This window comes from Glossina fuscipes, unplaced genomic scaffold (genome assembly GCF_014805625.2).
Source record: "Glossina fuscipes isolate IAEA_lab_2018 unplaced genomic scaffold, Yale_Gfus_2 3, whole genome shotgun sequence".
In the NCBI taxonomy this organism is placed as follows: Eukaryota; Metazoa; Arthropoda; class Insecta; order Diptera; family Glossinidae; genus Glossina; species Glossina fuscipes.
Genome location: NW_023998417.1, coordinates 15,307,632 through 15,321,132, shown reverse-complemented (window position 1 = coordinate 15,321,132; position 13,501 = coordinate 15,307,632). Strand labels below are relative to the sequence as shown.

The 13,501-nt window shown below is 34.1% G+C and overlaps 1 protein-coding gene across 3 annotated transcripts in view; it reads left to right on the top strand.

Annotated features, from left to right (window-relative positions):
• Window positions 1-13,501, top strand: part of LOC119634370 (tyrosine-protein phosphatase 99A) — a 307,831-nt gene that overhangs the window by 46,596 nt on the left and 247,734 nt on the right. For all 3 annotated transcript variants that reach the window (XM_038028466.1, XM_038028462.1, XM_038028468.1), the window contains exon 2: window positions 12,305-12,497. The gene's annotated coding sequence lies outside the window, so the exon portion shown is untranslated. The remainder of the gene's footprint in view (window positions 1-12,304; window positions 12,498-13,501) is intronic.

Genomic DNA, 13,501 nt, shown 5'->3' with positions numbered 1-13,501 from the left:
TGCAGAAAATATATTTAATGCGACGAAGACAAACATGCGCGTATAAGCCAATAGGGAAAAGGCAGCTGTAGTTGTTTACCTTGAGGCACATCTAAGGCGAATGAAAGGCAGCAGGGATTTTTTAATTAAGGGCGTGATTTCGAACTGATGGAGCTTTAATATTGTATTTGTGATAGTCTACACTACTTATAGTGCAGGCTATATTAATTTTGCGTTGATGTATGTAACACCCGGAAGGCTGGAGATGGAACCACCTCTTATTAAGTTAATCGAAATAGAGTCACTTTCTGAATCGGTTCGAGTTTGTTTGTCCGTCCGACTGAGTTTTTCAGCTCATAATTTTTGAAATCAAGAGATAATATTTTATAACTTTGTGGTTAAAATTAGTTTTGTGACATAAAAGCAAACTTCCCAAAAACGGACTCTCATAAAAAGTATTAAACCGACAAAGCTAACTTTAGCACTTAATGAAGGCGTTGGCTGACAAATAATAAAATCTTTGACAAGAAAATCATTTCAGCCAATTTTGGACGACATCAACTCCGGTTTTGTTTCTGCCCTCATATCGGAAAAATTTTTAACTTTTAATATATTAGCACGAAAGTACAGAAGAAAGAAAGTATAAAGGCAAGTGGTCTAGAGTACTTGGTGCCCAACCTTAACCGATCGTAATGAGGTGAGCTACTAAAGCTTGTTTTTGGGAAAAATTGGCAGTCAGGCTAGCTTGACCGTAAGAACTCAGCGTATCATGCTGATCAAAAATGTATTCTATAATATGTATATGAACTTTGCACAGTCTCCGATGTGCATTTATGGTTTTCGCAAACGGAACGACATTTAAAAAGAAAACATTTATTTGCACCTTATATTTGATCGCGCTTACCTTCAAAAGCAGCACAAAGTCATGATGATAGGTCAGGACCAAATAAACAATTCACCATTTCATGTTCACTGTCTTTTCAAAGTGACTTTTTTAATACCAATTTTGAGCGACCTTTCAATTACCGCCTATTATAAAGAAATTTTATGTAAATCTCATCAGAAAATCCGGAAAAAGGTGCAGAAATTGTGGTAAGGTGAACTTGAACCTTTTAAACCTAATTTTGGCTCGACTTAGCTTACCATATGTAACTCGTATTCCGATCTTTATTATTTAGGTTACTTTTATTAATTGAAAAATGTTGCTTGCAATTAAAAGCGTTTAACAGGGGTTCTAAACAGCAGAAGTTCACATTAGTCGTGATATTTAAATACGATATAAATTGAAGGCTGCATCAACGTGTATAAACACTTATGGAGAATGTAAATAAAATCGCAGGTGTACATGTGTTGCTAAGTAGTGAATAATTTTCGCATATAAAGAATTGAAAACATAATCAATATGAACATGTTCGTAAACACGGGTCTCCCCATACACCTTTACATATCCATCCTGCCCGACTCGTATGAGTCGGTAAAAAAATGAAAAGAAAGCTCTCTGTGTGCCACGTTTTGCAATCGAATCAGTGGCTATAAAATTGAATATGAATTTATACGCTGTCTGTCGACACTAGACGCTAGAATTTTTTCCATGTCCAGTCATTTTCTATTTGAAAGCGAATAACAACAACGATAACAACAACAACAACAACAACAACAACAATTCTTCAAAATGAATGTCTGTATGTTAGATTATGTGAAAATTGTATTGTGTTTTGTGTTTTGTGTATTTGTATTTGGTCAACCATTAAAATGTGTGTTTGAAATTTTTCAACCGTTTTCATCCTTCGTTCGTTCCTTTTTTGTTCAGTTTTTTCGGTTTTATTTAGGTAGGGATTTTACTAAGCTAATAAAAAACTAGCTACGAGTTTTTTTCGTAATTCAAATAAATAAAAATTGTTGCAAGTTTTTTTAATTTTGGTTTTCAAACATGTTGGCTTAAAAACGGAAATTTCCCGATTAAAATAATAATCACAATTTCGATGGTGATATATTAACGATATCAGACCCGAAATAAGTAGATCTCGTTTATCTTATCCTTTATGTTATACTACTTTCAGTCAGTCCTGCACTTTTCAGGACAAAAATGTATATTAACTCAGCGGTAATGCCTTAATCAGACAAGCAAATATTAAGTGAATCATTTTAAAATGTATGTAGACCTGTTTGCCTAGATTAGTGCTGAGATTCATTATTAATTTCTGAGATGAAAAGGATCAAACATACGGACTTAAGTAATATGAATTCAATCGATTGAATTTCGACTTGAATGATGTTGAATGTGTTCAAAAATCTCTAATTTTAGGCGTTGCAAATGGAATGAGAAATTTAAAAGAACTCCGCTTTTAACAGCGAATGCAATAAAAACTTTACAAAAGTTGTGTGAAAAACAATTGTTAAAGGAGGATTTGTTATTGCGTGTATTTGTATGCGCGCATATATATACTTTGGGTTTGTTTTTACATACTCGCATATGAATGAAGGTTTGTACGTATGCAGGCGACAACAGCAAAAAGGTGTTACCACATAAAAGAGTGTTGATGGCTTCAACATTACGTTATTTTTTACAGGAACACATTTGTACAGAAGTAAAAAACCCAAATATTTTAAAAATTATTTAAAATGCCAATGTGTGTATGTGTATCTATATGTACGCACTTAAATATTTAATTTATATATCAACGATTCCTCTTCCTTTTTTTTCTGACACATTTATTTTTAAAAACTTAAAGTTGTGTTTTTTCGTAAGCTATAGCTTTTGCTGTCGTTTTACTTTTATTTTTTAAAGGTTTTTTTCTTTCACTTAAATTTACATAAGCGTGAATACGCGCCCAGACTAAGCAAATTGAAATCAATAAATTCAATAGATCTAGAGAAGAAAAATAATTGTAGAAATTAAATCCGGACTACAATAGATTACTTGCCACAAGGAAATTTTAAATCCTAAGTAAAAATCTTATAAGCAATTTTCTGTCGGCCTTTAAGGTAAGTTTAGGCACGAGCGGGAGACGAAGAAAAGTATACGCCTATTACATAAGACAAAGTTTTCATCATCCAAAAAATCGGTTCGTTTTGCTCATTTTTTTCTAATCTGCTCCCTCTATTGGGCCAAAAACTTCACATATAGAACCGTACTGCAGTGCAAGGATGCGCCCATTTCTGGTAGCGCCGGCGTTTTTTTTTTTTTTTTTTTTTTGTGTACAAAAACGAAGCCTTCAATCCTTTTCCGCCTGAGATAGAGGGAGACAGGATCAAGCAGATTGAATGTGATTGACTGAGCAACAATTAAGAGAAAATCCCCACGTGCTGTAAATTTCATTTAATTTTCTCAATCCACAGAAAACAATTTCTAATTTTATAAAAAATATTAAATTATTTTTGAGAACAAAGACAAATCGTATGCTACTTTCTTGCTCTTTGCGTCTCTAAATTCCCAAAACAGAAATGAGAAGGAAGAAAAGTGTCTCCGTAGTTCAAAAAACATTCCACTGCCTTCGCCACGATGAACGGTGTTTTTTTTTTTTTTTGTTCTTTTCCCCTCTTCCTCTTGCTTATTTCTTTTAATATACTTTTCTATATAGCTTGCGACTTTGCAAGTTTTTTGTTTCTTGCTTGCTTGCTTGCTTGCTGCTCTTATATTCTCCAAAGTCAATAAAGTTATTAAAGATCAAATTGGTAATTTAATAAACTGAGAAAATAAAGGAAGAAAGTAAGTAGAAAGAAGAGAGAACTAACCAAAAAAACATACAGCATACACGTGTACACATTTTTATGGGGGAAGACGGGGATGCATTTGAAACAGCATCGAGCCACTTGCAGATATCATATATTTTTAGATGTTCGCCCTTCGTTTTTTCTAGCAAAATTGATAATTTTGCAAGGATTGTTTATAAAGTAAAGTTTTGATTTTGCGCGTAATGTATGGGTTGCGACGCCTCGACAGCGACATCCATGCCATATATCAAAATCTCTGGCGAGTTTTTGTTCCCTTTTTTTTTTTTTTTTTTTTTTTTTAAACGGTAAAATAACAAAAATTATTGCCAATATAATAGCAAGCTGTGATTTTTTTTTTTTTGGCTGACGTTATTGCTGCTGTTGTGTGTAAATAAACGACACACCCTAACAATTCTGCAATTTATACTCCATTTAAACTTCAAATTTCAATTACTTTCTGGCTTTATCAGAGACGAAAAAAATATTTACACTTTTTTCGCACAGCAGACGTAGTTGTTTGCATTTGTGCGAACGTGTGTACGATTTGCGTTCGTGTCTGCCTCTGTGTGCGTGAACGTGTTTCATTTCTCACTTGCTCTATTTGCGTACGTTAGTTAAGTGGGAAGAAGAGAGGAAAAAAACATAAAAATAAAATTTCACACAACAATTTTTCATTGACTTTTGTGCAAACAATTGTCACAACATTGTCAGATTTTCTATTTTGCGCTTTAAATAACACAGCAGCACAGCAGCACAGCAACAGTGTGCGACAAAGCAACAAGGCTGGTATTAAAGTTACGTATACGTTCGGTAGGCTTGAACGCCTCGTAGTTATGCATTGAATTTTAGTTTCGCGCTTTCTGCATATTTTGCGAATTTTATTGTTTGTGTTATTTAAAGTTTACCCTCTTTTCCTTATACCGTTACTGTTAGCCTGAACACGGTTTAACTCCTCCTTGTTCTGATTTCCTTCTCGTATTCTCTTAGCGCCCATATACAAATGTACTTATTTACTTGAGTACAATAGTTAAAGGTACAAACAAAGACCTGTTACCCGTAGGACGTTTTTTCCTCTTTCCCTTAATTTTTTTTTTTTTTTTGGCTTGGTTTTGGTTCTTTCTTTCTTTCATTCTTTCCTACATTATTGCACCCTAAATGAGTTGCGCTAAAGGTACATTAAGTTTGTGACAATATTTATTCACACAATATTACGAAGCAACTGATACAGACACACCTTTTTTTCTATCAATTGATTCAGAGTCATTTTCTCAATTCGTGCGAGCAATCCTCTGCTTTCAAAAAGTTGTTGTGTAAAGAAAACTTTGCGATATTTCCTGACAAAAGTTGGTACAGATTATCGCATTAGCATACGGCATCTTATTGTGGGAATTAATCCACATTAGCAATATGACAACACGGAATTGCTGTACCTAGCTTCGATTACTTGGGACTTCTTCTCGTGCAAGGACTCAAATGAAGAGTGAGCCCGTTTGATATTGTCTGACGCACAAGAGTGGAAAATTTATTAGGTAAAATGTGGTTGGGTATTTAATGTTGTAATGCAGCCTATCATGTTTTAGCTTACTGTTGCTTATAAAAACTTTTCCAATGCTACAGCCAGCCGACCAATTCTCATCTAACCATTGCTTTTGTTTGCTATGATTCTTAGACAGTCAGTTATTTAGAGCGTACACATGCACCCGCACAGTCATATCTATATATCTATACACACACATATATACATAAACGTATATATATATATATATATATATATATATTTAATATACACACATATATATACCAGCATCCACTCAGTGTCGTTAAATGTTATTTACATTGAGAAAGGGGTAATAGGGGCCAAAGGCTTACTTAACTAATGGAATGCTTTCAATTATTTGTAAAATTGTATCAAAAAAAAAAAAAGAAGCAAAAAATATTGAAATAAAACAAACTGAAAGAAAATTGCGAGTATTAAAACTTTCTCGAACTTACTTTGCAATAGCTTTAATAATTTAAGCAGCTTATGGATTATAATTTTTATGGAGAAAGCTAGAGTTGAATCATTTTAGAAATGTAAATATTTAAAATGAATTAAGGTAAAGGAATTAAGTCAAATTAAACTAAATTTAAGAATAATTAAATTAACTGCACTTAAGTTATGCGCTGTAAAGCTTAGTTTATACCTAAGTAATATTTGCTTGTGATAATTATACCGGAGAGCATTGATTGAAGATTTTCAGTTGCTGAAAAAGATTCCTTCCTTAATTGCCGCACCATTTCAGCTCAAGCCCGAACCGGCATCATTGATAAAAGTGGAAATAAAAACTGCTAGATCGTGTCGACCAGACATATTATGCGCCATTTTTGCTTATGCTCGCGATTGATTCTACTTTGCAAGGACTCTTCAAAGCTTAATATACTATCTTTTAATCGCATGATGCTAAAAATCTGATAAATCTTATCTAGTTATAGCGCCAAATGACTGTTAAAAAATTTAGCTGTCCTTAGTAGTTAATAGACTTTGGCCAAGAAGTCAAATCACTTCCTTCCAAGGGACTTCGGTTCATGACAAGGATAGGAAATACTACCCTCTCAGACGATAGCCTAGCACATGCTAGATAGAATTTTTCTTTGTAGACTGTAAATATCACCACAGCAGCGAGAATCAAATAACAAAGACAATTCAGCTATATCCAAAAATAATTCGATTACTTAAAGATTTCTATAAGCGTTAAGCCACAAGCTTTAAGTCACAAAGTAGATATCATTGAAAAAGTACTTTTGGAGGTCTTTTCTTAACCTAAGAGAGAAACTACTTCTGCGAAGCTGAATTGAATTTCTTTAAAAAATGCCACTATTGTCAAATCGTGTTGCGCACAAGTTTTCGAACCACTAAAAGTCCGATATCCCATAAGCCGGTTGAGAGTGGCTTCAAAATTTATTAAGAGGAGTAAAAGCTTCCCTAAAGTCTCGCAGATGTAGACACGATATACAATTGTGTTTCAAAGCGCCGATTACCGGTGTGTGCGTTATTGCAATCTTTATTCGCTACAAAAGTAAAGATAAAAAACTTAAGAAGGAAATCGTAGTGTACCTTAGTAATAAGTAACTAGTGTTGTTTTGCTCAAATATATCGAATTAAATTTTGAATTAAATCGAATCGAATTTTGTATGAATCAAGAAAATATTAATTAAAATTTACATGAAACAACCTCATCAATTTATAACTAACAATTAGTAATCATATTATACATTATCATATCATATTATAATACATTATACTCTACATTCCGGATTTTTGGTTATTTTATATGGGCGCACTTTTGTTTTAATGCTTCTTTGTGACAGCCATGAGCTTGTGAGTAGGGGTGCTTGTGTGATAAATAAACAGAAGAACATTAGATGTACGTTGTCAGTCAGCCGGTTGTTCTAAGCACATGTGAAGGAAAGTCACGAGGTTTCTTTTAAAAATCACTGGGCTTACAAACGCTTTTCGAATTGATTTTAAAGCGAGGCTTCATTTTATGTAAACACAATTCGCAGCACAAGCCTTACTCTCTCGGCTATGCTTCCTTAATCAATGACTAGACATAATTTATTCCATTCTTTAATGCTCCTCTAAGCTAAAACAAGCATAAAGCTGAACATACGGGAAACGTGAAAGGACAAGACAAAAATACGGGTCATTCAGTTCTGTAAATTTTAAAACCAATGTTATCTACATAACGGCATTTGTAGCAAAGAAAACTTTCCTTTTTACCACTATTCTATTAAAACGTTATGTTTTCATCACTTAATATAAAGACGTCAAATTTTAGGTCATCTTCTTAACAAGAGTACATGATATTTTAGAAGGAAGCTTTACTTACATCAAGCATTCTACGGACACGTTCCTAAATAGATCGCTTAGACTGTAGTAAAATATTTATTTTTTCATTACACTCAGCATCATCCTTTAACTTTCATCTTACGACTCAAATGTACTCTTGCACACGCAAATCTATTCAAATTTAATTAGTTTCTAAATTACTTTACGAGAAACTTCAATTAATCTTCAAATCAAAAATTCATCATTTTGCAACAAAAAAAAAAAAAAAAAAAAAAAAAAAAAAAACAATTTATAAAAAAAACTCTCTCTCTCTCCCTCCCTCCCTCTCTCTCTCTCTCTCTCTCTCTCTAAAGTGGGAGTTGAGAAGCAAAAAAAGGAAAGAAGCAAAAGAAAGTTTAGAAGAATTTTTGATACCCACCAGGAACTCTTTGAAGCAAGTTCAATCTTACGCTAAGATCAAGAACGTGTACAGTTTAAGGCTTCCCTCAAACCTAGTTAGGTTCAAGTAGATCGCAGTGGTACGACCAACTTTTTCGGTTGCCGTCACATTACGTATGCTATTAAATGAACTTAAGACGACCGTCTTAAGAGTTTTAAACAAACTTTTGCTTCAATCCTTTCCCTATTTACGCTTGTATTTATTATATTTATTGATTGGAATCGGTTAATAGTGAGAAATAGCGGAATTTTAATTCTAAATTTGCTTGGATATATTTTGTTGGCATATCTTTGCGCTTAGAGTATATTTAGTATGGAAAAGTCGTGAGCATTGCACACCGATTGCTCAACTTAGTATACCGACACTTTGGGGCTTTGATGGGGTGCACTAAGAAAGGGGAAAAATATCTATCGAAGAGTATATGAAACGTATTAAATGTGATGCAAGTGTAAATGGTAAACGTTTGAAGACCATATATAGCAGTGCACTCAAACACATGCATATGTATCTACATGTCAACCATTAAATCGTTTATTATTAAGTTGTACTAAGCTGTCATGCTTTGAATATTTAAACAGTTAAAACGGAATCCTTCATTAGCACACGAACGCTGACGTGGTTAAGTCATGGTAAAATAAATACGAGAGCGAGTAGGGATATCAACAGTATACAAAGAGAGAGAAATGAATCAGCGTGCACATGCAAACGCCAGCCCAGAAAAGAAAAATGAAGAAGAACCATAAAAGAGACAAAAATCAAACTACGGTCGCATAGAAAAGCGGCAACGGCAACGGCAACAGCAGCAGCCGCAGCAGCAGCAGCAGCAGCAGATGAAGTAGTAAGCATGTGAATGAGTAGCATATGCCAACCACTAAGTGGCACAAAATGACACTTTCTAAACACGTACAATGCATACAAATACAACTCAAACACTTGCATATACCTCTGCATTCAACTTATATGTGTGTTTCTTAAGTATAAAGTTTTACACAGTGAGAGAAGAGAAATTACACAAACAGAACAGAACGTTTAGATGGGTTGCTAAGAGATTGTGCGTGTGTGATACGTGTGAATATATGTGTCCATAAGCGAAGTGGTCCTATTTGATGTTAAGATGTCATTGAGCGCGACATATAATCAGAAACGAAAAATTGGCGTGTGAAACACTGGCTAAAGTATGTTACAAAGTTATAAAAGCGTGACACTTTGCGGTAGCACGTGGAGGCACGTCTTTAATGAAACTAGGAATGCATTATAGGTGTATCTACGTATGCAAAACCAAAGAGCAGTCACTTGTCCTTCCCTGCCTTTACGTAATATTTAAATTTACTTTTGTAGGATTAATGCAAATAAAATGCAACGATATTTTGAAATCAATTGTTATATAATCAATCAATAGTACGCAAAGAAACCTTAAAAAGTGTAAAGAAAAAGGAAAACTTCTTTAAATGTATTCATTTTATTGTCCAGTATACCTTTCATTAGTCGAAAGATTGCAAAAATTCACAATCTATTCAAGGAAAATTTGAGACGTCTCCAAGAGCTTGCAATTTAACCCAACTTTTCCCATCTAGCTATTATTTCGGCTAAAGGTGAAGCCTATTAACAAAGTATTTTGGATTTCCAAAAGTACCCAATACAATGACAGATCTCTGAATGCCATTGATTTCATGCAAATAGATGCCAAGCACCAGATAAGATGAGTACACTTCTGCCCAACGACAGATTTGAATTAAAAAGAATAAAACATTCGTCCCTTCCTATCGCCCCGTTCATATTGACATGATTTTTAAGCTACGCGTTCCTTCTGGGCCTTTTCACAAATAACAACAGCTCGATTTTTCTTATAACGTAAACGTTTCATTTTCCATCAAAGATTAGAATGGAACTAAAGTACGCTTCAGTACGGTAGACATACATGAAACAACTTTAATCATTTTATGGCCAGAATATTATATATCTCTTAAAGCAATAGTGCGCTTCAGAAGAAAATGAGAACAGATTTTCTTCTCCTTTCGCTTATCTCTCGGTATTCTTCTCGCTTTTTCTCTTCCGCCGACTACCAATTAGTTTCATCATGACCTACAATATAATGATTATTAATATTTAGTTTTGTCTTTTTTATTATCTCATTATATACCTTCGTGGCCTTAGTTTTCATTTATTACTTTCTCTGTTTTATAAGTCAACTAATTTATCTTTGTTGGTTCTGTGGCCGCCTCAAACTAGCGATTAAATGATTTAATTAAAATTACATTAATTTCTATTGATGCGGAACTAATGCCGTCATGTTCAAGTGTGTGCGTATGCGTGCGCATTTAATGTAATGTACGTTAAAACAATTTATAAGTAAGTGAAGTGAGTGAGTCATATGAACGATATGAGAGAATGAATGAATAAAAATAAATAATTAACACGTGTGTATGTGACGGGTTTTATGTTGATATGTTGTGGAAAAGGGCAAGAGCCGGTTCTAAAAATGAATGTTTATAATATAAATAATATCTACTTGAAGCCATACATATATAAAAATTTGAATTTAATAGATTCAAAGAATGCAAGTATGTATACCGAAGCACTCAAGCACACACATAGTCATGCACGTTTAAATAATATTCCACTATCCGTTCATTTACTTGCCATCAAAAGCACATTGAAAAGCTGGTCAGTCTGTCAGGCCATTCACTTAGTTATGTCTTCCGATAAATTGCTGTGTTGGCCACATTTAATGTCGGTTATACATAATCCTATTTATTACAAAGGCATATAGAGATATGTGAGCGTCTGTGTGCTCAAATGTGGAACACCGTTGGACGTGCCTGCATGTAAACGTTGATATGGCTGTTTAGTATTTTAACTTCATGCCACACTTCATGGAGACTTGCACACACACACACATATATATATATATATATATATATATATGTATACATACGCGCGCATACGTGCACATACGTTCACATATCCGAACAACTTAATTAGTCACATTTAAGTGCACAAGATTACCCACCAGTTACAAATGACTACTTATGCATTTCATTTTTCTTCTATGTTTTTCTAACCTAATTATGTGCGCCCGTACATACTAGATATTCAATTATGGAGGACGAGACTTGCGGCCTCCATATTCCATAGGTCCAAAAAGACATTTCAATATTTTCTAAAAGCCTATCTTTGCACAATGTCAGTAGGTTTTCTTAACAACTACTGAATCCAAGCAATAGCATCCCGTTAATATTGTTCTTTTGCTTAAAGATTAACATACTAAGCCTACCAAGGTAGAGATTTCGTTAAGCTTATTAAACTTTGATAACTAATGGAAATATGCGGCGCAGATCTCAAAAATTATCAGTGCGTTTGATTAGCGTGCACAGCGAGTCCGACTCCGCTATGTATCTAATTATAATCTTCGGCTTGGCCTCACACATCAATCTTAATCTTGGAATTGTCCTCTCGTCAAGACAAGGTCAGAAGTTAATCAAATCATTTTACAAGTTAATGTGGTTTTCGAGTATGCGATGTAGTTGTGTGTTAGCACTTCACTGGCTCACGCTGACTATTTGTAATGATCTCCATACGGTATGTTGCATTAATGGTTTGTAAGCGTATAGATTTTATTGCAATTTACTTATGCTACGTTTGAAGTGCTGCCTTATATTGTTGGCAAAAGAAAACAAACGGAAAGCACTGATGGACATTATCAGATCTAATATAATTTTGCTTGAATTAATAAAAATGGAAATCGTAGCAGTCGCTTGCCTTCGAGCTAGTTCGAGCTATCTTGCGGCAGAAGTCTTGGCTGCTTTCACTAGCCTAGCACTAGCATAACACGCAATTATAGTCTAATTTTTTCAATGAAAGTGAGTGAGACTTATTATGTTGACATTGTCCCCTAGAATGCAATATTAAAATAAGAGTTCCAAGTTAGTTGGATTCAATTTAACGATGCTAGCCTGCAAAAGAGATTTTCTTGCAAAGTCCAACAAGGAAATGCTCAACATTAACGCAGGTGGCAATGTATGAATGGAAAACATTTGATTTAATATAATTTACTTTATCCCATAAAAAATTAAACTGAATTCTCTAACGCACATGCAAACAAATAAAATAAATTGTTGAGTGATAAATTTGCGAAATCACTAAACGTGAAATTGCAACAATAGTAGTTTAAATTTGAAATATTCAGTTTGTATGCCACTTTCGAAACCTACCCATTTATGGCATAAAGCGCTGCGTTCCCATTATTTACACAAAAACTATAACATAATACACAGGCGCAACGTAACAGAGAAATTATTACATGTTTGGACAAACTGACAAACTGACAAATTTTTAATTTTCAGGTTACTCTTAATAATACCTCTGCGAATTGATTCGGCCGAATTTTGAATGGAATCGAACAGTAACGAACTGAAAAGAAGGAGTTTCTGTACGCAATGAATATTTGGCGAACTTCATAAACGAAACGAAACAGAAAAGAAAAGCGAAAAAAGAAAGCAAGCAATGTTCGACTTGGTGTGAACGTTGGATCACCAGGTAAGTTGATACGAAAGAGAAAGTACTGTCATTAATTATAAGTAGGCTAGAGGCTTGGCTAGCATTATCTTTATATGCGTTTCTTGCGCAGACATGCGCCACAAATGATTAATGAGAAATTTTTGAAAATATTTTGAATAGTTGCTGTGGAACCATGAAAAGATATCTACCTGAAATTAATTTTCATTAATTTCCTGACGTTAACACAACAAACACCGCCAAGCAAATGAAAAAATGAATTAAGAATCATAAACCGATCAAGCAATGTAAAAGTCATAAGACTCCTAACGCTTGCTCTTGCAAATTGAATCACAAAACTAGTCTATTTTTGTCCTCAAGTAGTAGATACACGAACCATCAACAATTCGACTGCAATCGAACGACATTAAACTTTTGATTTTTTTTTGTGCGCAATTGATTTCTTCCTTTTACAACTTTGCAGTGAAAACAAGACAAAGTAAAACAAAAAAGCAATAGAAACTGTATTGAGGCCACCTCGAATCACTTGTACCTTTTTTGCCTACTCTATAGGAGAATTGTCAAAGTTTTCATGGGACTCACAGGATAAACTTATTCCCTTAATGAAATGATGCCCTTTTTTCTACTAAGAAACAACCGAGCAAACACTGCTGGACTAAAAGTATGATCGCACAATACCGTAATCTCGAATTAATTAAAGAGGTAATGAATGGTTTTATAAGTGGAAGAAGTACCTGGCGCATAAAACATTTTGCTCAAACCTCCTCAGACACGGCTTAAGTACGATTTTGAATATTAGATCGCCATTTAAAAAACAAAACTCGAATATTTCGAAGGTTGGGTTTTTCGAGTTTTACTTTTTCGATTAAGTTATCAAGAGATTTACTCATTTTCGCCTGTATAACTCACTAAAGGAATGCACTCTATACATCGTGTGTCAGGCAAACGTGAAAAGAGGAGAAAGAAGGACAACGGCATCAGTATTTCTGTACTTTCGTCTTTAGAGTGAAAAGTTTCGGAACGGA